Source organism: Anolis carolinensis, chromosome 3 (assembly GCF_035594765.1).
Source record: "Anolis carolinensis isolate JA03-04 chromosome 3, rAnoCar3.1.pri, whole genome shotgun sequence".
NCBI classification, from domain to species: Eukaryota; Metazoa; Chordata; class Lepidosauria; order Squamata; family Dactyloidae; genus Anolis; species Anolis carolinensis.
The window spans coordinates 88,181,466-88,205,486 of record NC_085843.1 but is presented as its reverse complement, the minus strand read 5'-3'; the positions used below and the strand labels follow the sequence as shown (position 1 = coordinate 88,205,486).

The window sequence follows — 24,021 nt, the reverse complement described above, 5'->3', positions numbered from 1 at the left end:
GTGGGGGCGCTGCTGCCTTTCTGGCGGGCTCAGCCGGCAGAGACCCCGCGGGGAAGCCGAGCTGAGCCGAGCTTTCTACGAGTTGGTGAATGGAAGGGGCGCGAGGGGGTCACTCTCCCTCTGGGCTGTGGGAACGAGTTTTTGGGCGGGCGGCGGCGGCCTGTCCGTGTCAGTAAGTGGGGGCGGCCTCCCAAAACGGACATTCCTTTGAGCCTGAGCGAAAGAGCTCTCGGTGTGCCTCCCTCCAGAGATGCTTTGGCAGGCCGAGCCGGCGCGGCAGTGGCTTTGAACTGGTTGTGCCGAGACGCTCCTCTCAGAGCACTGGTTCCCAACCTTCCTAATGACGCGCAACCCCTTGACTCATTTCCTCATGTTGTGCTGACCCCAACCCTAAAATTATTTTCGTTGCTACTTCACAACTGTCATTTTGCTACTGTTAAGAATCCTCGTGTAAATATCTGATAATGCAGGATGTATTCATTGGACGGAATTTGGCACAAATACCCGATACGTCCAAATTTAAATACTGGTGGAGTTTGGGGGGGGGGGGTTAATTTTGTCATTTGGGAGTTGTAGTAGCTGAAATTTATAGTTATCCTACAACCAAAGAGCACTCGGAACTCCAGCAACGATGGGATTGCACTAAATTTGGCACGCAGAACTACCATGACGAACAGGAAATACTGGAAGGGTTTGGTGGACATTGACCTTGAGTTTGGGATTTATGGTCCACTTACATTCAGAGAGCACTGTGGACTTAAACAATGATGGATCTGGACCAAACTTGACAAGAATGCTAGATATGTCCAAATTTGAACACTGGTGGAGCTTGGGGAAAATAAACCTTGACATTTGGGAGTTGTAGTTATTAGCATTTATAGTTCACCTACAATCAGAGAGCCCCTTGAACTCCACCAACAATCAAATTGGGCCAAACGTCCCACACAGAACCCCCGTGACCAACAGAAAATACTGGTCTTTGGCGACCCATCTGAACTCTCCTCGTGAACCCCGCAGGGGTCCTGACCTCCAGGTTGAGAAACGCTGTCTTAGAGATTTCAACCAGCTCCCGTTATTACCCAGCCTGGTCAAAAAGCTGGCGGCACAAAATGGACTGGAGGGGCTACATTCTGGAAGGGCAATTTTCCCTTTTCTTCTCCCTCACAAGTCTATCCTCAAACATGAAGAACCTCCTCCTGCTCTCTTCTTCGGCAGCTGCATAACTTTCCCCTTTTTTTGGATTCTACATAAATCTCTCTGGTGTCAATGTAAATTTACATTGACACCAGAGAGATTTAGAATCCAAAAAATATTAACTTTATTCTTCTATCCCGCCTCCATCTCCCCGAAGGAACTCGGGCGGCTTACATGAGGACCAAGCCCAATATAAACAAATAACACAATTAAAAACATATAACAGTAAAATATATGAAAACGGTAGAACCAATGAAATACCAAACATCAAACAACCAGTAGCCGAGAATGGGCACGTGCAGATTTGAAACTAATAGGGCAGGACATGGGCTTGTGCAAATGCGAAAATGCAGGGCTGGGGACTGGGAATAAAGTGCTGGAGATCCAACCAAAATATTAGGGCTAGGTAGACTTAATAGCTAAACAATTATTCAAAGGCACATTGGAACAGTCAAGTCTTTCCAGAAGGTGAGCAGAGCGGAGGCTAATCTAATCTCCCTGGGGAGAGAGTTCCAGAGACACCACCAAGAAGGCCCTCTCTTCTGTTTGGATGTGTTAGCTGGCCCCGATTGTTTCGTGTCTGGAATTCCCATTTTCAGAGCGTTGTTCTTTATTTACTGTCCTAATTTCATAGTTATTTTAATACTGGTAGCCAGATTTTGCTCATTTTCATGACTTCCTCCTTTCTGTTGAAATTTTCCACATGCTTGTGGATTTCAGTGGCTTCTCTGTGTAGTCTAACATGGTGGTTGTTAGAGAGCACTCGAAAAAGGGGGAATTCCAGACATGAAACAGGCTTTTAAGCTGCGAGGCCATTAAATACTAATCAAGGTGGCCAGTTGCCACATTCACACTTGCCTCAAGCAGACGAGTTCTTTCTCCCACCCTGGACATTCCACAGATAGATAGGTAAACCCCACTTGCCTAGTTTTCAACAGACCTCACAACCTCTGAGAATGACTGCCATAGATATGGGCGAAACGTCAGGAGAGAATTTTTCTAGAACATGGCCACACAGCCCGGAAACTCACAGCAACCCACTGGAATACCAGTGTTTGTTACACTTTTAGGCGACAGTTTTCAAAGCTTTCTGGGTGGCACGCACAGACAACAGGCATAAAGGCAGCACACAGTAAAAGCAAGCTAAAACCAACAACAAAGGGAAAACGATTGCAACACATAAAACCAAATCAAGCCTCACAGCTAAATACAATTGAATGCTTCTAAGACAAGGGTCCCCAAACTTTTTAAACAGGGGGCCAGTTCACGATCCTTTGGACTGTTGGTGGGCCGGACTATAGTTGGCCACTGAGCAATAATAATAATTAATAATAATAATGAGGGTTGGAAGAGACCCTTTGGGCCATTGAGTCCAATCCCCTTCTGCCTTTGTGCACTGAAAGCACAAGCAAAGAATCCCTGACAGATGGCCACCCAGTCTCAATGTTAATAATAATAATAATAATAATAATAATAATAATAATAATAATAATAATAATAATAAGGGTTGTAAGAGAAGAGACCCCTTGGATTATTTAGCCTAACCCCCTTCTGCCCTTGTGCTGTGGGGGCCGGATAAATGGCTTCGATGGGCCACATCCGGCCCCCGGGCCTTAGTTTGGGGACCCCTGTTCTAAGATCTAAAAGTGCTGAAAACAGTTTTTTAAAATGCTTGAGAGGATAAAAGGATTGGCTTTCAGCAACTGATGGGCAGGCCTCTTAGGAAAGGAAGTCCATCTTTAATATCTATCTCCCTCAACTCATTTGCATAGGCATTCACAGGAGGGCCTAACCAGATGACTTAATCTTTGAAATTCAAAACCAGAAATTTAAATTGAGCATAGAAATAGACTGGGAACAGCTTGGATAGCAAAATAGTGGCTTCAATGTGTTTTAACTGGTCAGACTGTCATTTCATCATCAATTTCTATACTATTTTCCAATGCAGCCTCAGGTAAAACATACTGCAACAATACAAAGAGGCTGTGTTTCTAGCTGGCATCTTAAGGCTTCTAGCGGGCATCTAGGTTGGCTTCTAGCTGGCATCTCTAAGTTTATAAAAGGGTTCTGAATCTCCAAATCCCACAGAGGATGATAGGTCTAACAGCAATAGGTAAAGGTAAAGGTTTTCCCTGACGTTAAGTTCAGTCATGTCTGACTCTGGGGGTTGGTGCTCATCTCCATTTCTAAGCCGAAGAGCCAGAGTTGTCCGTAGACACCTCCAAGGTCACATGGCCGGCATGACTGCATGGAACGCCATCACCTTCCTGCTGGAGGTATCCTATTGATCTACTCACATTGGCATGTTTTCGAACTGCTAGGTTAGCAGAATAATAATAATAATAATAACTTTATTTTTATACCCCGCTCCATCTCCCCAGTGGGGACTCGGAGCGGCTTACATGGGGACCGAGCCCGAAACAGCAATAAAATGAAAAAAAACAATTATTCCAACAATAAAACATCAATATCATTAAAACCATCATAAAAATCAACATACAGCATAAAATGTTAAAGACAAGAGACTAAAACAAGGATCTGGGCCAAAGTGTAGAATATATCATAATGGGAGAGGTAATTTCTCAGTCAAAGTAGTCCATAAAGTGCAAGGTAGTAGTGGCAGAAAATCCTGTAGTTGGATGGGCAGATAGTTCAACCTAGTAATTAATCATCGAAGGCCTTTTGGAAGAGCCAGGTTTTTAGGCTCTTCCGGAAGGAGAGGAGGGTAGGGGCCTGCCTGATCTCCCTGGGGAGCGAGTTCCAAAGTCGGGGGGCCACGACGGAGAAGGCCCTCTCTTTCGTCCCCACCAACTGTGACTGCAAAGGTGGTGGAAGCGAGAGGAGGGCCTCGCCCGACGAACGAAGAGAACGAGCAGGTTCATAGGGGGAGATGCGGTCTCTAAGGTTCAAACCCGCTCCCCGGGTTTGAACCTGGGACCTTTTGGTCTGCAAGTTCAGCAGCTCAGTGCTTTAACACACTGAGCCACTAGAGGCTCCCTAACAGCAATACCAAACTACAAATCTAAGCCTTTGTGAGGGGTATGTGCAGCATCCTCAGAACAGGCACTGGTTTTCCACATTCTGATGGCACCTCAGCCCTCATCTCATTACGTTCTCCTAGTGCTTTCATGTAGATGTTAAAAGCAGCAGGGAAAATAAAACAGCTCTATGGAGATCAATTGCACAACTGCCACGAGGTAGAACAATTAATCCCCATCCTCACATTCTGATATTGTCCATCCAAGTAGGAGTAGAAATGTTTTAGTACTGTGCCACCACATCCCAATATACCCTGCCCCCAGACAAAGCATAGTTGATGACACTGAAAGCTACTAAGAAGAATCAGTAAGGACAAATTTCTCTGCTCCCTATCAGCACAGCACAGCAGAACCAAAATAGTTCCAAACCAAAGCTAGAATCATATTGAAATCAGGTTGCTTCAATAGTTAATAGTTGCTCCAATAGTTGATCAGATGGTAGATTTGTAGAAGAAGTTTCCAGAGGGAGCCCTCGTGGAAAGAAAATGTGTGCAGCAGACAAAGACTGGCCTAGTATGTGAGGGCTGGAGAATGGTAGACCATTATTTCGGGGGAAAATGATAAGCTAGTTGGGTGAAGGAATTCAATAACTTGCTAAAATATGCTTGTGACAGTTCAGGAACTGAAAGATTTGGCTTCAAGAATTTGCTTGGTTTTCATGAAAAAGCCTCTTTTCACGTGTCAACATGGTTCTGTTATAACAGGCATGGGCAATACCTCTGGGTATTTTGGACTTCAACCCCCACAACCCCTTACCGGCTGTTAGGAAGTATGGGAGTTGAAGTCCAAAACACCTAAAGTCCAAAAGTTTGCCCATGCCTGTGTTATAACAGATGAGAAATGTTTTCAAGTACTGTAAGCATTGACATTAGTGTAAACAATTTTGGATTCCAATTCAAAACAACTCAGGTTGCCCAAGCATTACTGGCTGTACAGTTTTGTTGCTTGTATGTTTTCATGATTTTTCTGCTTCGTTGTGTTTGAAAATGTACAAAAACGCACCCAATAAGAACTGAATGTTGACAGAGAAAAACAGAAAAATGACTGTAAGAGAGAATGGAGTAACTTCAGTGGCTGATTGACTGGAACAGTGAACAAAAGCACTGCAACATTTGGCTGTAGGTCCCACTTTTATACTTTGTATTCTACTGCAGTCAGTATCAATCCTTTCCAGAATCTAAGCAGAATCATTCCACCCAAGGCCATGTCATCTTCTGCAGATGTGTTTTTTTATAAAACAACAACATTTATGCCACACTAGAGTCCAGACAGCTTTATTCTACTTACATTGTGCTCTAGACACTGTCAATCTATTCTTATTTGCTATGCTTGTCATGCCTTTTCATCATTTCTCCTTTTTTTCCTAATATGCCCCAGAGGCCTTTGAATCCCTAGTAGACTCAAATCAATTTACACAATTTTGAAATCAATCCATTTTCCAGTTTGCCCCTACGCTTGTTCTCTCCCCCTCCCTCACTTATTTTTTAATTTGGCTGCATTTATTTCTCAAACTATTTGCTCAGACAAAACCCAAAACCAAGCACTTTTAGGAGCCTGATTAAATCCAAAGTGCTTGCTTGGGAGTGATTCCAACTTGGCTGAGAGGTATGCTAGATTCTGTGTCATGTAAGCAATAAACACTTCACCCCACAAACAGATGCTTCCTTTGAACACATAGTCCAGGCAGCCTTTTATAAAGGATTCCAACTCATCTTTTAAGAGTGTGATTTGACCTTCACAGAACCTTAGATCTGAAGCAAGTGGGATGAGTAAAAGCCAGCCTATGTGCCAGCTAATCAAACTGCTCAGGCTTCGCTTGGCCTAAACTCTGTACTTATTATTAAGTGAAAGAATCCACCCAAGACATCTTGAACAATGCTGGTTTCAGCGGCTTGTCACAGTCTGTTTGAATTCTGATGAACCGTTTTTTTCTAGGTCAGTAATGAATCTGTTTTTGGCAGGGGGAGAGCTAACATAAAGAGTGCTGAAGAAAATAAGAGGCAAAGGAATGTATTTGAAGCCAACAGTTTCCAGCTGTTTGTCTTGATTCAAATGTAATTATTTTCCAGAAGAGCCAAAGAAGAGATAGAAAATTATGTTTCTGGGTCAGGGCTTGCAGTGAAGTGTGTCTTGCTAATTCATTTTCTAAGGCACAAACATTCTGTTGCTGTTTTGGCTGAGAATATTTCCTATCCCATAGTACTCTTCCTGTGACATTTTATGTGGGCTTACAATATCAAAGCCAAGGCAACAAAACAATCAGCTTGGTTTCCATCCAAGCTGCACATTCACACTTCCATAAAGTTCAGACGAGTATTTTATATCTCATTCTTCTCTTACCATAACGAGCCAGTGATTTCTTGATGGAATTCCTGTGTGGAATTTTGTTTCTTTATACATTCTAGCTATTACCTATAACATTTTAATAGCTAATATATTTGATGTGCTGTTCACACGTACAGGCAGTTCCCGAGTTACAAATATCTGACTTACAAATGACTCATAGTTAAGAATGGGAGTGAGACAAGAAGTGAGCGAAATCTGCCCCTTGGAAGGGAAATTCACTCCTGAAAGAGTTATCATGGGGGAAATGTGTCTTCTCTGAAGCTTTATTAGAAATCCTTGTTTCCACAGCAAGCCAAATTTTTCAAATTCCAGTTATCACAGGGAAAGAAAGTTAGGTGTTCACCCTTCCCCATGCTAACCAAAGAGACAGACAGACAGACAGACAGATATGGAGTTACACTTTAAAATGTACCTATTCTGACTTACATACAAATTCAACTTAAGAACAAATGTATAGAACTTATCTTGTTCATAACTTAGGGACTGCCTGTATAGAAATGTATTTCGTAATATAGTTTGCCCTCTCAATAATTATTATTGTTAACTGCCATTACATCAACTTCAGCTTTTCGTAACCCTTTGAATGGGAGATCTCTAAGTTGCTCTGTAATCAACAGCACTGCTCAGACCTTGCAAACTCATGGGTTTGGCTTCTTGATTGAATTTATCCACTTGTAATGGAGTCTTCCACTTTTCATATTGTGGGCTACCTCACCAAGCATTCTTGTCTTTTTAGTGAATCATATCGAAGTACAATGGTCTTGGTTTAGTTATCTTGACATCCAGGCAGTAGAAGTGTGCGAAATGGCAAAGATGCATTTTGTTTGTATTTCTGAAATTCAGTCCCCCTCCCCCCATTTTGTTTCTAAAGTGTTTTTAAAAATTCGTAAGGAGTCCATATCATATCTATTACAAAGTTACAAAAAATTCATTATTTTTTCGTTTTATTATTTTCCCGTTTGCGCTAATTGGGCTCCTTTCTCCTTCATTTTTAAGGCTGTCGGGATGAAACTTGCTACAATTGTAGTACTTTCTCTCTGACATCCACTTTAGGCTGAAATTAATAAAACCTCTAGTCCTTGCCTTCATCCTGACATGTCTCATTTTGGATTGGAGCTCAGGCATGCTGGGAACTCGAACTAGTGGTTCAGCAAAACTGACAACAGTAACAATTGTGAGATGGGTCACACTCATGATCTTTAATGTTAAGGAACAGAAGCACTAAATTTAGCCATTTAGTGACTACATTTTTCTTAAAGGAACTCCCACAGTTGTTGGCAAGGAATGCATTTGGAGAGAAGACACTTTCACATTTGATAGGATATGGGCTGGAAAAATCTCACAGACAGCAGTGCAGCCTCACTTTCCTTAATGCTTTCAACTGTTTCCCAAAATTTAAATTATGGGTTTTCTCAAAGTTGTATGTATTCTTGGCATATAATCCTACTTCTTTTTCTTGCTATTACAATATTCCTCTTATTACTATAGTTTCTCTACTATATTGCACTGGTGAGAACTCATTCCATCAGATGTATTATACTAACCTAAACTGATATAGGTTAGTATAATACATCTATTTTCTTCTACTTCGTTTTCCTATAATCATTAACAGGTCCCCAGGAAAAAGGCTGTGCAATGAACCAGACTACATAAATCAAACATGTTCAGCTTTTTTACTGATAAAGACACATCTTCCCAAGAATTCAAAAAACCCACTTCTGTCTACTTAAGATAGACAGGAGAGAAAGAAAATTCCTTTCTAACTCTGTTAGGTGAAGCTGTTCTTTTTGACACATTAAATATATTACTTCTGCACCGTATAACCATTGGGAGCCCATCTTTCATTGGCATCAGGCTGGGCAAGACTACTCCCCAAACCAGATACCCCTTATATTTAGCTATGGCCACTTAATTTGATTGCCAGCCAAGGAATATTCTGATTAGAATTGCTCTTGCTGAACCAATGTAAGGGCTGCCATGATTTTCTGTGGTATATCATCGGCTATATAATTTACCTCCCATAAAGCTTATTTTATGCAACAGTAACATGTGTTACAGGTTGGCATCAAAAACACTCTTGGGGAATTCTGGAACTATACCTGGTTCTGGAACAAGACATTTACAGAGAAGATTGTGGCCTATGTATGTTAATTGGCTATTCCAGAGCCAGAATGTTTATATCACCACCAAAAACTAGTGAAATAATTGTTACTGGTATTTTATCTCCATTTTACTTTGAGTTGTTTATAATCACACCACCAGCTCTGGGATTTCTCCTCTGAAATTCTATGATAATAATACATGTATCTGATGAAGTAGGCTACAGTCTATGAAGATGCATAGTGCAATAAAATTCTCATTGCTTGAGACATTTTGGGTCTCTGACTTATTTTAGCTAGATGTAAAAGCACCTAAATCTCTGGAAATGTTGCCATTGGTTACAAGACCTTACTTACTTACTTACTTAGGCGATCCCTCGTAGTTCAAGGATGATGGTCCTCCATTTCTTGGAAGACGCCTGTGCATGATTTTTTTTTAATGTGTGGAGGTTGGTGCATGGCCGGTCAACACACAGTCTTCACAGATTGAGGTCCCAGCAGTGGTGTGATTAACACAACGGGAGTGGCTTCTCAGTCTGTTGCGGCCTTCTTCCGCCTTCACAGCCGTTGTAACATGTACCATGTTATCCTCCGCCTGCTCCGCCATTGAGGTCTTTGGGTCTTCGGATTGTTCTTGGTCTGGATCCTCCCCTATGGCCACTCCTGGGAGTGTGTGACTCCTGTGGCTGTGCCCACAGGTTCATTGGAACATGCAGGCCCCCTCACCACGTCAAGGTGACAATCCATTGACCATACCCTGAGTGAAGAATGCATAGTACATTTGTGTTGTTACTTCTTGTGCAAAAGATTTGGAGAAATGTCACATATATCAAGACTAGGAAACAGGTTCGGGAATAGCTATATTGATCATACAACAAAATAAAAAGGATATACGAGAAGGAGTGATACTTTATTAGGCAGCTCAAATGCAGAAAATGCAACAAGTAAGCTTTTGAAACTTCACCATCTTCATCATGCAAACACATTAACAATCATACAGGAGATAGAAAGCATTTTTTAATAGTGTCAGAAGCGACCTGAGAACATACTGCAAGTTGCTTCTGGTATGAGAGAATTGACAGTCTAGAGAAATGTTGCCCAGCGGATGCTGGGATGTGTTCACTGGGAGGCTTCTCTCATGTCCCCGCAGGCTAGAGCTGACAGACTGAAGCTCATCTTGTCTCACAGATTGGAACCGACAACCTTCAGGTCAGCAACCCAACCTTCAGGTCAGCAATTCAGCTGGCACAAGCTGGGGCTTAGAAAGATGAAGATGTTAGAGTCACACAGGCCTACATTTTGTCTCAGATATTACTGTCTTGTCAGTTAAGATGGTATCAAGGGATTTCAGTGCAGACAGAGGTCACTTCTTCTTGGCCATGTGAGAACCAGGGGCAAAGGGCAATAGAAGGCAAGTTATAAAATTTCAACTGCATTAGCAACAGAAAAATAACTTCCCTTGAAATGCAGCTGCCCCTGTCCTGTTTGAAAACGGCTTTTCTTTTTTTTTTAGGCAGAGAACATTGAATTTCTTATGGAGTTACACATGGAAAAACATTTAGGTGCTGCGTAGGGACAACTTGCCAAATGTACTCCAGTGGAACAATTTTATTTTTTGTAGGAGCTAAAAATCTCAATGAATGAAGACCTAATCGACTTTTCCCTCTTGCCAAAAACTTCCTCTATTGCAGAAAAATTCAGTATACTTAAATGCAGCCTTTCAAGCTTCACTAGCTTCTTCACCAGACAAAGATAATAAAAATTATACAGGAGAAAAAAAAAAAAGAGTCATAGGTCTAACTTTTGTCTCTGTTGTTTATTCAGATGGTATTGGTGGATTCCAAGGATGCCTTGTCAGTACCAGGGAGAAAGGGCAAATTTCAACTCCATCAACAACAGAAAAATAACTTCTTTTGAGATTCAGCTGTCCCCATTTCATGGTAACCTACTTGATACTTTTACATGCCGAGAGCATTGAGTTTCTCAAGAAATGTCTGTACTGTTACATCTGAAAAAATATTTATATATATATCTCATTGCCTGCCAATACAAAGGAATGCTGCAAACTGCACAGGCTATATGACTAGGTCTAAAATGTGTATTTGATATTGTCAAAACCAGAAAGTAAGATATTCTAAAACCATTGTACAAGGAAAGTAGAGCAGAACTGGGACAATGCCATCTAAAAAAAAATGGGAAATCAAGCTTACACTGTAAATACATGGTTCTCAAAGAAAGTCATTTGTGTCAGGTTAGTCCCATTGATTTTTGAATACTCTGAAATAAATACTTTGAGGATTGTACACTCGGTTTAGGACAAAAAGTGGATTTATCATCAGACTTCCAGAACTTTGATGCTTTAGAAAAAATAAGGGCAAATAATTCTTTAATCTTCAGCAGTCATTCATCACCAGAAATTGCTTTGTGCTGATATTAAAATTGCCATTTAAAAACCGAATGTTGAAAAGACAAGAAAATAAAGGTCTGGCTTCCTTTAATGTCTTGCAGAATCTCAGTATGTACAGGGCATGTATCTATAAACCTGATGAGACTTCTAGGCTAATCTCAGCAGCCCTTTCACCTGATGACCATTAATAGTCATAACATGAAAAATAATATGAAAGTAGGAATGGAAGCATAAAATGATAAAATGTATACTTAGGTCCAGCTATAAACAAAAATCCCAGAAAGACAATACACAATAAAGCTTTGTTGCATCCTTTAGTTAGGGTATTATTAATAATAACGCGCTTTTAATTCAGTTGAAAATAATCGGTGCAATTCATTCTTGTCAGTCCCTTTAAAAAAGTTAACTGACATGAAATGAAATAAAGCACTGAAGTCATTTTCCTATTCTGTGTACATTGCATTTGGTATTTTTGTACAATTAAGGAGTTGCTTCTGGAGGTTAAATTATCATTCCTCTTGGAATATACCAGTGCTAATTAACCAATTGAATCCACCTTAGCATGGAAAACAGTTTGGAGGACTGAAGCTTTGTTCTGATATACAGGCAATGCCTGTTCTAGATTAATCCAAAAGATAACATATTTTTCTTTTGCCCTTGCCAAAAAGAGTCAAGGGTATAAAACAAGCACAGAGGAAGACGGCAGTTGATTGAGATGCTGCACATTATACAAATGACAACTGAAAAACAAAGATGATGGGCATAAAGTGTTTGACTTTATCCTGCAGCAAGGAAAAGGCGGCTGTGATTATAAGAACCCTTTATTATCTGCTGACATAATATTAACCAGTGCAGCCAAGTGAGTCACAATGGACCCTCCAAGTCTGTGCATTTGAGGAAATTGTGTAATTTTGCTCTTTTGTTGCTTGCTAGAATTCTGTTCACATTGACTCTTGGAATTTTACCCTCAAATTGCTCAAAGCTGTGGCACTGATGGAGTGCATTTCTTCCCTTGCAGTTCAAGCTTTCACGTGCACCTGGAAGCAAACGAGAACAGGATTTCATTTGTTATTGAAGGAATTGATGTTGTTGCTGGGAAATAGGGGACCGGGTGCTTTTTCATTTGTGTTTTGCTTCTCCATGGAACATTGCATTCACTTGCTGCTACTGGACCTTTGTTGCTAAAGACTGGCAAAACCTACAAACAGTATGATTTTACTTCAAGTTTCTTTTGTACCCATAATGATTTTGCCTTCAAATTTTTACAATTTGATAATAGTTCTAATTAATGCCATCAGAGGATTGGCTGGGGAAATTCCTGCTGAGTTAAATTATATTTATTAGGAGTAGTCTCAAAAGACAATATATATATATATATAGAAAGTCAAGACTGCAATCTTCTGCATATTCCTAAGACCCATTGTGGGTTCCCATTCATTCATTTCACCTTTACAGCATATAAAACATAGAATAAAAGTTACACTCTACTCATTGTCTTTTCCCATCAAATTATTTCAAGTACACCAGCTGAGATCATTGGTTCCACTCTGTTTCTTAACAAATAATACAACTTGACAATTCTTTCAAGTACATGCCACCTTTTTGAGATCTTTAAGCATCACTTCTGTATTCCCACCCAATCACATTTAGTAGGGCTGTGCAAAAGTGACATTACTCCTCGTAAGCCGTATCAAATTCATTACATTCGTACATACATACTGATTTTAGAAACATGCAGGAGAGGTGGGGGGGTTCAGAATAAAAACATCAACCATTTTTGTTAAGATTCTGTAACATGCCTCCCAAGGTCAGTTTAATTTTTAGTATAAGCATTAAGCAAATTTGGTAAATCCAAGAGGACGTTAAGTGTTTTAAAACCAAGACTGTTTTTTTTGGCCCAGTTACCATAAGGAAAGGCAACTGGGGGTGGGACTAGCAGAGTTGGGTGGGAGACAGAACACAGGTAGTTTGGGAAAGTGAGGCCCCCTATGGCAGAGAATGCAAAAGGTCTTGCCCTAAACTACATTTCCCAGAAGACAGTTCTCAGCATCAGAAAGCCCCAGCTGTTTAGAATCAGTCTAATAACAAAATGATTAATTCTGCAAAGTCTGAAGTAAGTAATAGTATAAATCTGTGCTAAGTGGAAGTTATGTGGTTAATTGTGTGTCATATAGACAGACAGACATTCAAGAGGATTGCTTATTGTTTATTCATTCAGTTGCTTCTGACTCTTTGTGACCCCATGAACTTGTCAGGGTATTGTGTATTGTGAAATGTTAAAATCAATCTGGATTCAGCAATTATGGAGTTAATGAGAGTCTGCTATGATTGATGTATCACAGGACCAATGGGGTCAAGTGTGTTTTGACCGGGACTTACTATCTTGTTTCCTGTGGAATGCGGAGTGTGTTTTTTCCTGTGTCGAGCCGAGAACAGCGATGAGCAATGTGCTGTGTGTGTGCATGGGTGCTTTCGGCAAGCACTCATGGAGGAAAGGACTGAATTGACTCTATTTGTATATAGATCATGTAAATAAAGTTTAATCAACAGTTGGACTTGGTCTGCTGGAGTGAGTTTATCCAGTGCTGTTTTCCACACGGGGAAACAGTCTGGAGAGAAGGAGGTGAACCGGGATGGTGAATTTTTTGGATTTCACTCTGCTACCCATCATTCCCGCTGACAGAACTAGCCCATGCCAGAGCTCCCTGTTAGCCATCACTACCCCCAGCTCCTTCAAGGACAAGCCTGTCACTTCAAGGATACCATCCATCTATCTTGCCCTTGGTCAACTCATCTTCCATTTTCCTTCCATTTTCCCCAGCATAATTATCTTCAGCAAGCTTTCCTGTCTTCTCATTATGTGGCCAAAGTACTTAATCTTTGCCTCTAATATCCCAGTGAGTAGTCGGGCATTATTTCCTGGAGTATGGACTGGCTGGATCGGCTTGAGGTCCAAGGCACTCCCAGAATTTTCCTCCAAACCACAGTTCAAAAGCATCTATCTTTTGCTGTTGTCCCTTTTTTGGGGAATAAATTGTTTTTGTCTAAACTTTTAAAAATCTCAGAAAATCTGCAGATGTTTAAATTTTTCTGAAACTTCTGGAGGTTGATGACCTGGTTATCTTGTGCATTGTATATAAAATTCAAGTAGATAGCTGTTGTAGGTTTTTAAAAAATGTTGTTTGAAAAAAAATCAAAATTTCCCCTATAATAAGTTTCATCATGATAGCTCTAAGAATGAGGGAGAAATGAGTCCCTAAAGTTTTCCCACTTGTTCAATTACTTAACAAAAAAATAAATACATGTCATTACTCTCATTATAATAACGAAATTTTTGCTAAGCCTTAGTTTTGTTTTGACTTTTGATTGCAAATGCCTAACATTTACTGCTTAAACATGTTTTCACATGCTTTTTCCACCAGCAATAACAAGCAGGAGGGACAACCTGCAGTGCACCATTACAGCAGATCAGGAGCTGGGCAATGGAGCTCTGCCTGGCAGGTCCTTGGCTCCTGTTGTATATTGTTCATCTGGTGGGAGACCTTGCAGAAGGACGTATCGGTCATGCTCTTCTGTAACTTTCAAAAAGTTCATATGGTATAATCTAGTGTGAAAATCCATTTCAAGTCTTCATATGTCATCAGCATGATTAATTACAGCTGGCTCTCCACATTTGCAGAAGTTAGGGATGCAGGATCCCACAAACCAGGAGAACTGTGAATATCTCACAATACTGTAAAAACATTTGACCATATTTAACACACATAACTGTACAGTACATACCTTATGCATTCATGACTTACTAAAGTTTTTAAAGTTTTCTTTATATTTCCTAGTCTATACATATCATCTGCAATTTTCTGCAATAGGTCTCAAAATTCAAAACATATCCCATTTAATTTAATCTGAAAAGTTAAGCCTATGAAAGTCAAGGTTTGGCTGTATATTCATTTCCTATTATGCTCAACAAAAGACAAAAACACAAAAAAAAAATCTCAGGAGTACATCAGAATATTTCCCTGTCACTTTCTTTTCTCCAGAGGTTTGCATAAACAGTCATTGTCATGCCCGGGCTTTCTTCTTATTGCCTCATCAAAAAAAAAAAGAAGTGGCAAGGGAATAAATGTGCTTCTGCAGCTCCTGAGGAGCATACATTTAGTTACCACTATACCATCCGATGCAACAGAAAAGCTAGTTCATCATAATCATGTGCTACCCACCACCTGTTTGGGAAAATGCACATATTAAACCCACATGTATTTAAAACTCTTTTGAGGAAAAGTGAGTACAAAAACCATTTTGATTAGATAGCAGAAGATGGGAAGACTTACTGTATATACTTGTTTATAATATAACCTCATGTACAAGTCAAGGGCAGGTTTTGGGGCAAAAATCATTGATTTTTATATGACCCATTGATAAATTGAGGATCATTATGCAGAGGGGAAAGTACCAGTGGCCCATCAGGAGGCCAGCCATCTTTGGCCATCATCGCTGCCATTTCCCCACCCAAGCATTCAAAAATTCTTGTTTCCGCGACAAATTCTCACAGGGACAGAAAGTGAGGTGAAATCTTCTGAAGAGGCACAGACAGCAAAACAAACACCATGGGGGTGTAAACCCTTCCCTATGCTATCCACACACACTCACACACATACATATTAGGCTTGCTCAAATAATTCGATATCCCTGTTTGTCGTTAGTAATTCGTTAGTTTTGTAACTTGTGAAGCAATATTCGACCTAGATTGTCCACTCGTGTGGATCCCGTGGTTTCGAACCGCGATAGGCCCTTTTTCTAATGTCGTCGTTTTTTTTTGCTAGGAAAACAAGGTTTTGCAAATCACCCAAACTTGTTTAAGTGCACTGGGGCAACCTAGATATTGTTTCCACCTTGTGGCCAATCAGAGAGCACGTTTAACCCAGGGGAGGGGCTTGTATGTCCTGAATGAAAAGAGCGAGCATAGGGAGCCTCGTGGCTCATTTGGCTCGGGATCTGCAGAGAGAGGGTGGTGGTTGGGACTGAGATTCCAGGCAGGCAGGCAAGATTGCTTCCTTCCTTGGCTGAGCTAAAGAAGACCGGGAGAAAGGGTGGGTGGGTGGGTGAGGACTGAGGAGGAAAACGGGTGGGTTAGGGTGTTTTTTCAAAGGGCCTGTGGGCTTTTTTCCCCCACCAGCTTGGCATTTGCCATTTGCCCACCAGCCCTGCAATTTTTCTGCTGCGCCATATTACCTGGGTGCGGGGTGGGCTTTCGTTTGATTAGGAAACTTTTCTTTGCATAGGCATTAAAGTGAGTTGCAAATAGAAGAAATCAAATATTCCAATTTTCATTTTGCAAAGTCTGGCAAAACTCCCCATAATCCACCGAAAAACAACTTGGGCAAAAGGGAGGGTGTATTGTTTTCTCTTTCCTTTCTTCCCTGAGCTGCTCAATTTGGGCTTGCTGCAAATCTCTTTCTCCTATCAACCCTAGCAAAGTCTGGCAAAAGGTTGCAAGTCCCATCATCCTCCGCAATACCACTTGGCTTGGGCAAAAGGGAGGGTGTATTGTTTTCTCTTTCCTTTCTTCCCTGAGCTGCTCAATTTGGGCTTGCTGCAAATCTCTTTCTCCTATCAACCCTAGCAAAGTCTGGCAAAAGGTTGCAAGTCCCATCATCCTCCGCAATACCACTTGGCTTGGGCAAAAGGGAGGGTGTATTTGTTTTTGTAATTTGTTTATTTGTATTTGAAGGACTTTCACAGTGAAGGAACCCCTATTGAACAGGAAATAACAATTCAAAAGCAGGAACAGATTTTTGCAATTGTTAAATAAAGTTTTTTAATATGAACTATGAAATTACGCAATAAATCTTAGGAAAGGGCAAACGCTCTGCAATTTAGCGAGCAAGCAGGGTGGATTGTGTTCTCCCACTGTACCAAATTTGATCAGTATAGCTGAAAAAATGAGTGCAGGAGAGCCCCATAAAAGCCCCCCCCTTGGGCTGTTTTGGGCCACTGCGCATGCGTGTCCGCCATTAACGAATTACTTTTGAAACTAACGAATTTTCGTTAATTTCGAATTTTTGGGGGGGCAAAATTCAGAAATGACATCAGAAACGAAACGCTACCCCCCCTACTTTTGAAACGAGTTTAGAATCAATTTTTTCGTGGATCGCTCAAGCCTAATACATATGGCTGGAGTTACACTAAAAATGACTTGTTCTGACTTACATACAAAATCAACTTAAGAACAAACCTCCAGAAACTATTTTGTTTGTAACTTGGAGAATGCCTGTATATGAACCATCTGCATGTTTGGTGCTCTGTAGTCATAACTAAACTGTAGTCTACGTGAAGGAGAGCACTGCCAGGCTTATCAACAGAAAGGGTAAAATGGTCTTATATCTGGTTAACCTATTGTGATTGCTCTAGGCTATGAATATTTCTACCCCAGTAAATCTGTTTGTCTCCAAGTTGCCAGTAGTCTCCCTTTTCTGTTGCAGTCAAAGGATTGACTATAAAAGGAGTCTATAGGTTGATCTCCATTGTTCTTTGACAAGTGGAGCACTATAAGCTCAAGAGCCCTCTATCAAGTGCTTCTTTCAAATTCACTGATATCTGATTTTTATACTGCATCAGCACATGGCTGCCAAAAAAATCTTTTAGCTGTAGTGACAGTACCACCTTGTATTATACAAGGAAAACCCTGTTCTCCAAGTGTCAGAGTTTAGCCGGCAGTGTGACTAAGCAGTTTCCAGAACTGAGCCTCTAGAGGTTTATAGCAGCTACCAAACGTAAGAAAAAATTATAGGGTACATAATGAATTGGGAAATATTACAAAACTGCTTTATTCTTTTCATCAGTGGGTTTGTACATGGAGGGGGGGAGCAAGGGACACACAGAAAACATCAAAGCATCTTTTCCCACTGTACTCTATTCTAATGAGTTCGAAACTGTGAGGAACAAAAAATTTGCTTTTACTCTCAGCCTGCCGTGAAAGATTGGCAGTGGCCTCCTTTCTTTCAGTGCTGAGTTTAAAAAAGAAGAAAAGCTCAAATAGTCTATGGAAGCTTGTATTTTTACAAATCATAATGCAATCACACCCACTTGTTAGCATTTGATCCTAATTTTTGTTCCTCAGTTCAGGCAGCATATGTAGAACCACAACATAAATCTTTCTCTGTCTTTTTCTCTGACTCTCACTTTCTCTCACACATACACAAATTATTTTGTTTCAATTTGGTTTTTGAAATTAATGACCCATGGTCCAAACAGAAGGTCCAGGCCACAACATGATATGAGCATCTCCATTGTTCATACAGTCCACATGTGTTTTTGGTCTTCCCTGCCAGAAATACTAACTGAACATTTATATGTAAGTAACCTGTGAAGAAAAGGTTTTATATAACTTTTTTTAAAGAAAGGTATAAAGATAAGTCAAAATAACCAAATATAATACTGGCCCTAATCCATATCATCTTATGTGTTTTTTCCATTCAATTGGTAGGACCATAAAAATATACAGATCTATCTGTACATCTTGACATGTTTGTTTACGAAATTGATTGGGAAGCACTTGAGCATTATATTGGATATCAGTACACAAGGAGATCTGCAGTTGAACATTAAGCAAACAAATGACTACAGATGATTTACATAACTTCATAACTGAAACAGTTATGGATTTCTATAACTTGGATCAGTCATTAATCAGAATGGATATTGCAATTAAGAAATCAGAAGAAGAATAAGACTTAGAGAGGCAGTATGAAGGGACTAAACTAGTTCTTGAAGTGTAAAAATATATAATTGAATACTGAAGTTAGGGTGATAAATTCCATTGTATTGCAATTTCTATGGATGGTTGTGAAACCTGGACAGTGAAGAAAGCTAATAGGAAGAAAATCATCTTTTTGAAATGTGGTACTGCAGACGTTTTTTACAGATACTGTCAATTACTAAAAAGACAAATAAATGTGCCCAAAAACAACTCAAGCCTGAACCCTCCCAAGAGGTCAAGATGACTAAATTCAGACTGTTGTATTTTGGCCACGACTCACTAGAAAAGGCAATGATGCTCAGTATGGCAAAAGGCAGTAGGAAAAGAGTGAGACTGTGTTACAGATGAATAGACTCAATCGTGGGAGCTATGTATCTCAATCTACAAGAGCTGAGCTATGGTTAGTATTTCATCCCAGATGATAGCCTTCTCTTGCTGCATTGAAGAAAACTGTTTCAGAGCCTAATTATCAGCTACTAGTCAACCACCTTCTGTCAACCACAAAAAAATTGGGAAAACATTCTATAATACGAATCATAATGATCACTGCAGGGTCCTGTTCTAAAAAGAGATTAAAGAAAAAGTGGGAGTAGAAATTTCTGAATTTCTTAATGAAACCCGAAGTATATTTGATTTAAACCACAGGAATAGTAATATTGAACTTGAGAATTGTAGTCCAACAAAATAATTGGCCCAAGCTCTGTTAATAATATTTTAATAACAATTTTAGGTCTATTTTTTCAAAGTTCAGCAAACTATAATGCAAAATGTTTTAGAGGAGTCTTTAAAAGAAAATTAGGCCATAGTATGACCACTCCTATAATGTTGCTAGAATGAATGTTTTAAACCAGGGATCCCCAAACTAAGGCCAGGGGGCCACATGCGGCCCATTGAAGCCATTTATCTGGCCCCCGCGGCAATGGTGGCTCCCTCCTCCTCCACTGAGGAAGGTGTGCCTTTCCCGCCTCCTCCCTCACCTGGTGCATGCCTTCCAAAGCTTTCCTTGTTTATAATGGTTTTTAATTATTTAATTAATAATATTAAGGGGTGCTTTGCCAGTGCTTTTGTTGCATAAAGGCAAAAGGGGGTTGGACTAAATAGCCCAAGGGATCTTTTCCAATCCTTATTATTATTATTATTATTATTATTATTATTATTATTATTATTATTATTATTATTGGCACAAAGACACAGTATAACACAGCAAACAAGTATATGCTGGATACAGTATATGCTGGATTTCCTATCACAAGATCACAAGTTGAATACTTCTCCAGCGTTTAGGACTGTGTGATGCATGATGATGATGATGATGATGATGATGATGATGATGATGATGATGAACAACATTGTGGCTGGGTAGCCATCTGTTAGGGGTGCTTTGCTTTTTCTTTTGGTGCACGAAAGTAGAAGGGGGTTGGACTAAATGGCCCAAGGGGTCTCTTCCAACCATCTTTATTATTTTTATTATGATTGTGGTTATTATTAAAATTGAGGCTGTATTTGTTCTCGTTTGGTTTTTTTACTTCAAAATAATGTGCAGTGTGCATAGAAACTTGTTTATATATTTTTTTCAACTATAGTCCGGCCCTCCAACAGTCTGAGGGACCATGAACTGGCCTGTTTTTTTAAAAATGTCTGGGGATCCCTGTCTTAAACCATGTTTCTGGCTCTTTGCTCCAGAGAATACACTTAAATATATAACTTCAAATTAGAAGTTATTATTTGTTGATTTCAAAAGGAATTATTTCCTCTCTTCAGCGTTTTTCCACCCTACAGATTGGCACAGCTAACCACACCCTATGATATGGTCATAGAGGCAGTATGATTTAGCCCACAGTCCTACTTCAGAACTGCAAGTGAGAGATTGAATGTCAGCAGATCCTTCCTTTTCCCAACAAGAAAACCAGCATGTTAATCAGAGAAAACATTTCAGACTAATTTTGACAAGCATTCAAGCTTATCAAACTTTGGCCTGATAGTTTGGCTTGGGGAAAAAATTGTTTCGGTCTTCCATGTGAATATATTTTTCAAGCATATGGTGGTCTGTGTGCACTATAGAAGGGTAGAGACCAATTTCTGGTTTTTTTTTTTTTTTGGCTGCTAGAGTAAAACAAAGGCTGCATGTTTTCTCCCACAGAGTTAAAAGTGGCACAAAGGAACCACCATTACTTATGATGTAAATTCTCTTTTCTCATATATGACATTATTGTCTTTGATCCAATTACTATTGTCCAATTGCTATCATTGTCTGAGACACTTTATTATCAAAAGAGCTATACATACTAGGCTTGTCCGATCGATGGAAAAAATGTTTCAATTCTCGTTTCTAAAGTAGGGGGTGCCGGCTCTTCGATATAGAAATTATTTCTTAATGTTTCACCCAAAATTTTCGGATATTTCCGAAAATTCGTAATGTTTCTAAAATGTTTCTAAAATGGCGGATGCGCATGCGCAATCGCCAAAAAACAGGAAACGGGGGGGACTTTTCTGGGGGTCTCCCGCCCTCATTTCTTGAGCTATTCTCATCAAATTTGGTACAGTGGGAGAACACATTCCACACTCTTTGCTCAACAAATTACAGAATGTTTCCTGTCTCCTATGATTTTTGGCGAATTTTCATAACTTTTTATAATACACTATTTTTCAATATTTGAAGAAACCTGTTCCTGGTTTGAAAGTCTTATTTCCTGTTCAATTGGGTTCTTATCACTGTAAAAGTCCCTCTTCTACCTGTGTAGACTTCGGATTAGAAATGCAGCACACGCCAAGCAATGCCTTGACAGGATTGGCAACGTCCTTTGGAAACTATAAATTGCCTTTGAACCTTTTGATCAATGGTGCCACTGGCTGACCTTGTGATTGCAAAAATGAAACTCTGGCTGAGGACTTTGGATTAGAAATGCAGCACATGCCAAGCAATGCCTTGACAGGATTGGCAACGTCCTTTGGAAACTATAAATTGCTGTGGACCCTCTATTGAATCAAATCAATGTCTGACTTTGTGATTGCAGAAATAAAACTCAGCCCAAGGCTTGGGAATAGAAATGGAGCGTGAGGGAAGTAATGCCTTGGCGGGTGCCCCACGTCCTTTGGAAACTATTTCTTCCAATGTACCCTTTAGGTTTGAAAACAATGTGTGTCTTTGTGATTGCTGCAATAACACTCAGCCCGGGGGCTTGGGATTACAAACGGAGCAGGAGGGAAGCAATGCACTTGCAGGAATGCAGACGTCCTTTGGAAACTATTATTTTCAATTCCCCCCCCCCCCTTTCAGGATTGCAAAGAAGGGCTGATGTGGTGATTGCTAAATTCCAAAAAAGAAAACAGAAAGGCAAAAGGTCTCCCTCAGGAGTAGATGGAAAGCACCCCAAGCTCAGCACTAGCAGGGACGCAGACGTCCTTTGGGAAAAAAAGTTCCCTAAAGCCAGCCACAGCAAGGACTCTGCCCCAAGCCAATTTCCCCCCAAAAAAACACAATATCGAACCAGCAACAACAGAAACACTCTACCCCCAGTCACTTAGCCCTCTCTCCCCCAAGCAAGCAAGCAGTTTCCCAGCACGCACGAAACACCCTCTCTCCTCGGTATCCCAACCCAGAATGGCTTGGCTCAGTTGGGGAGGGGAGAGATCCTCCACATGGACATGGAGGATGCTAGCCCCCACCTTTTTCAGCCATCGTGGAAGTCTCTGATTGGCCAGGGAGCAGTAGCCATGTTAGGCTGCGCTAGGCTCCCATTCATGTTAGGTTGTAGAAACAAAAAAAATTTGGAAGGAAAAAATTTAACGAAAATTTTAAGAAACAATTAGAGAATGGGCCAACGATGGTTCGAATTACATTGCCAGTTGCGCCCAGGGAAAACGTTTCAATACTTGTTTCAAAAAACGAGAACAATCCGAAATAATTACAAAACGAGAAACATAACGAATATTTGGACAACCCTAATACATACACCAGTTCATACAAATGGAGTGTGTGTTGCCACGGTGTGGTATCAGCAATGGATATATAAATTGGCCTTTGCAATATATCATATGTTTGATACTATAGATTCCCTTCCAAAGGTTTGGTATCTTTATAGAAAGAGATAGCTGGAGGAGGGGTGGTGGTTAACGTAGTAGAAGCAGATAAATATATTACTGGCTTGTAAAAATGAGTAAGGAGCATTTGTTATTGATTTGCAGCACACTAGGACTACTGGGAACAAATGAAATTTCCATTGAACATGACATGAAAAAAAAACTGAGGACCCTGTAATCTCACTCGAAGGATGAATAAACATGATTGAAATGGCTATTCTACTATATATAATATAAGGTGTTCAAGCCTTGCTGGGGATAATTCCACATAAATACTTCATTAGGATTTATCAAATCATTAGGAACTTTTTAATGCAACCCTCAGCATAGGTTATGAGTTGCTTATTAAAAATTATAGTTCCTAACCCAGAAATAAAGCTATAACTTTCAGAATGTGTGTGTATGAAGAGACAGAGAGAGAGACTGATTCCTTTTATCATGTATCAAAAATGGACCATTAATATTCCTAATTAACTGAAGGCCAGCTATTTTCTTTAGTGCCTTAGAACAGAAAAGCTATATGCAAGCCCATAGCCAAAAAAAAGGGGGAGTATGCCTTCAACCGCCCCCCCCTGAATTGTTTTTAGGTTAAAAAACTGGTTTACTCATGAATTTTAACTGGTTAACTAAATCCCCATGCTAAATCTAAACAAAAATTAGAGTTCCTTCAGAACGGCAAGCACTGTCTCAACCAAATTTTGATAAATTTATTCATACTATCATTACCTACCTTTCCACCAATTTATATTGCAATAGAAGCAATAGCCGACATAGTGGAAGTGACCAAGTTTTTATGTCATGGATGTTTAATGAACATTTTCAGCATGAAGATGATATAATCCACCGAAACTGACATCAGAATAGGACTCCCCTGGTTAAACTGAATAAGAAAAACTTTAAAAACAATGTATGGTGTTTCCAGTAGGGTTATGCAAAAATTTGGACATGGGTTGTAAGTTTTAAGTAAATAGGTAAATCCATACTTACAAAGACAGAACCCCCCCTGCAAACAAATTAAAACGCCAACTTAGGAAGTTTTGCAAGAAGTTTGTTACTTTTCATAAGTTGCAGTGAGTCAGCTTCTTTTTCAGTGCAGTC

The 24,021-nt window shown here is 40.0% G+C and overlaps 1 long non-coding RNA gene across 1 annotated transcript in view; it reads right to left on the bottom strand.

The window, feature by feature from the left end:
• Window positions 1-9,568: 9,568 nt before the first annotated feature.
• Window positions 9,569-24,021, bottom strand: part of LOC103278348 (uncharacterized) — a 179,655-nt gene continuing 165,202 nt past the window's right edge. Inside the window, exon 3 of the long non-coding RNA XR_010004255.1 lies at window positions 9,569-12,121. This is a non-coding gene — a long non-coding RNA (uncharacterized LOC103278348). The remainder of the gene's footprint in view (window positions 12,122-24,021) is intronic.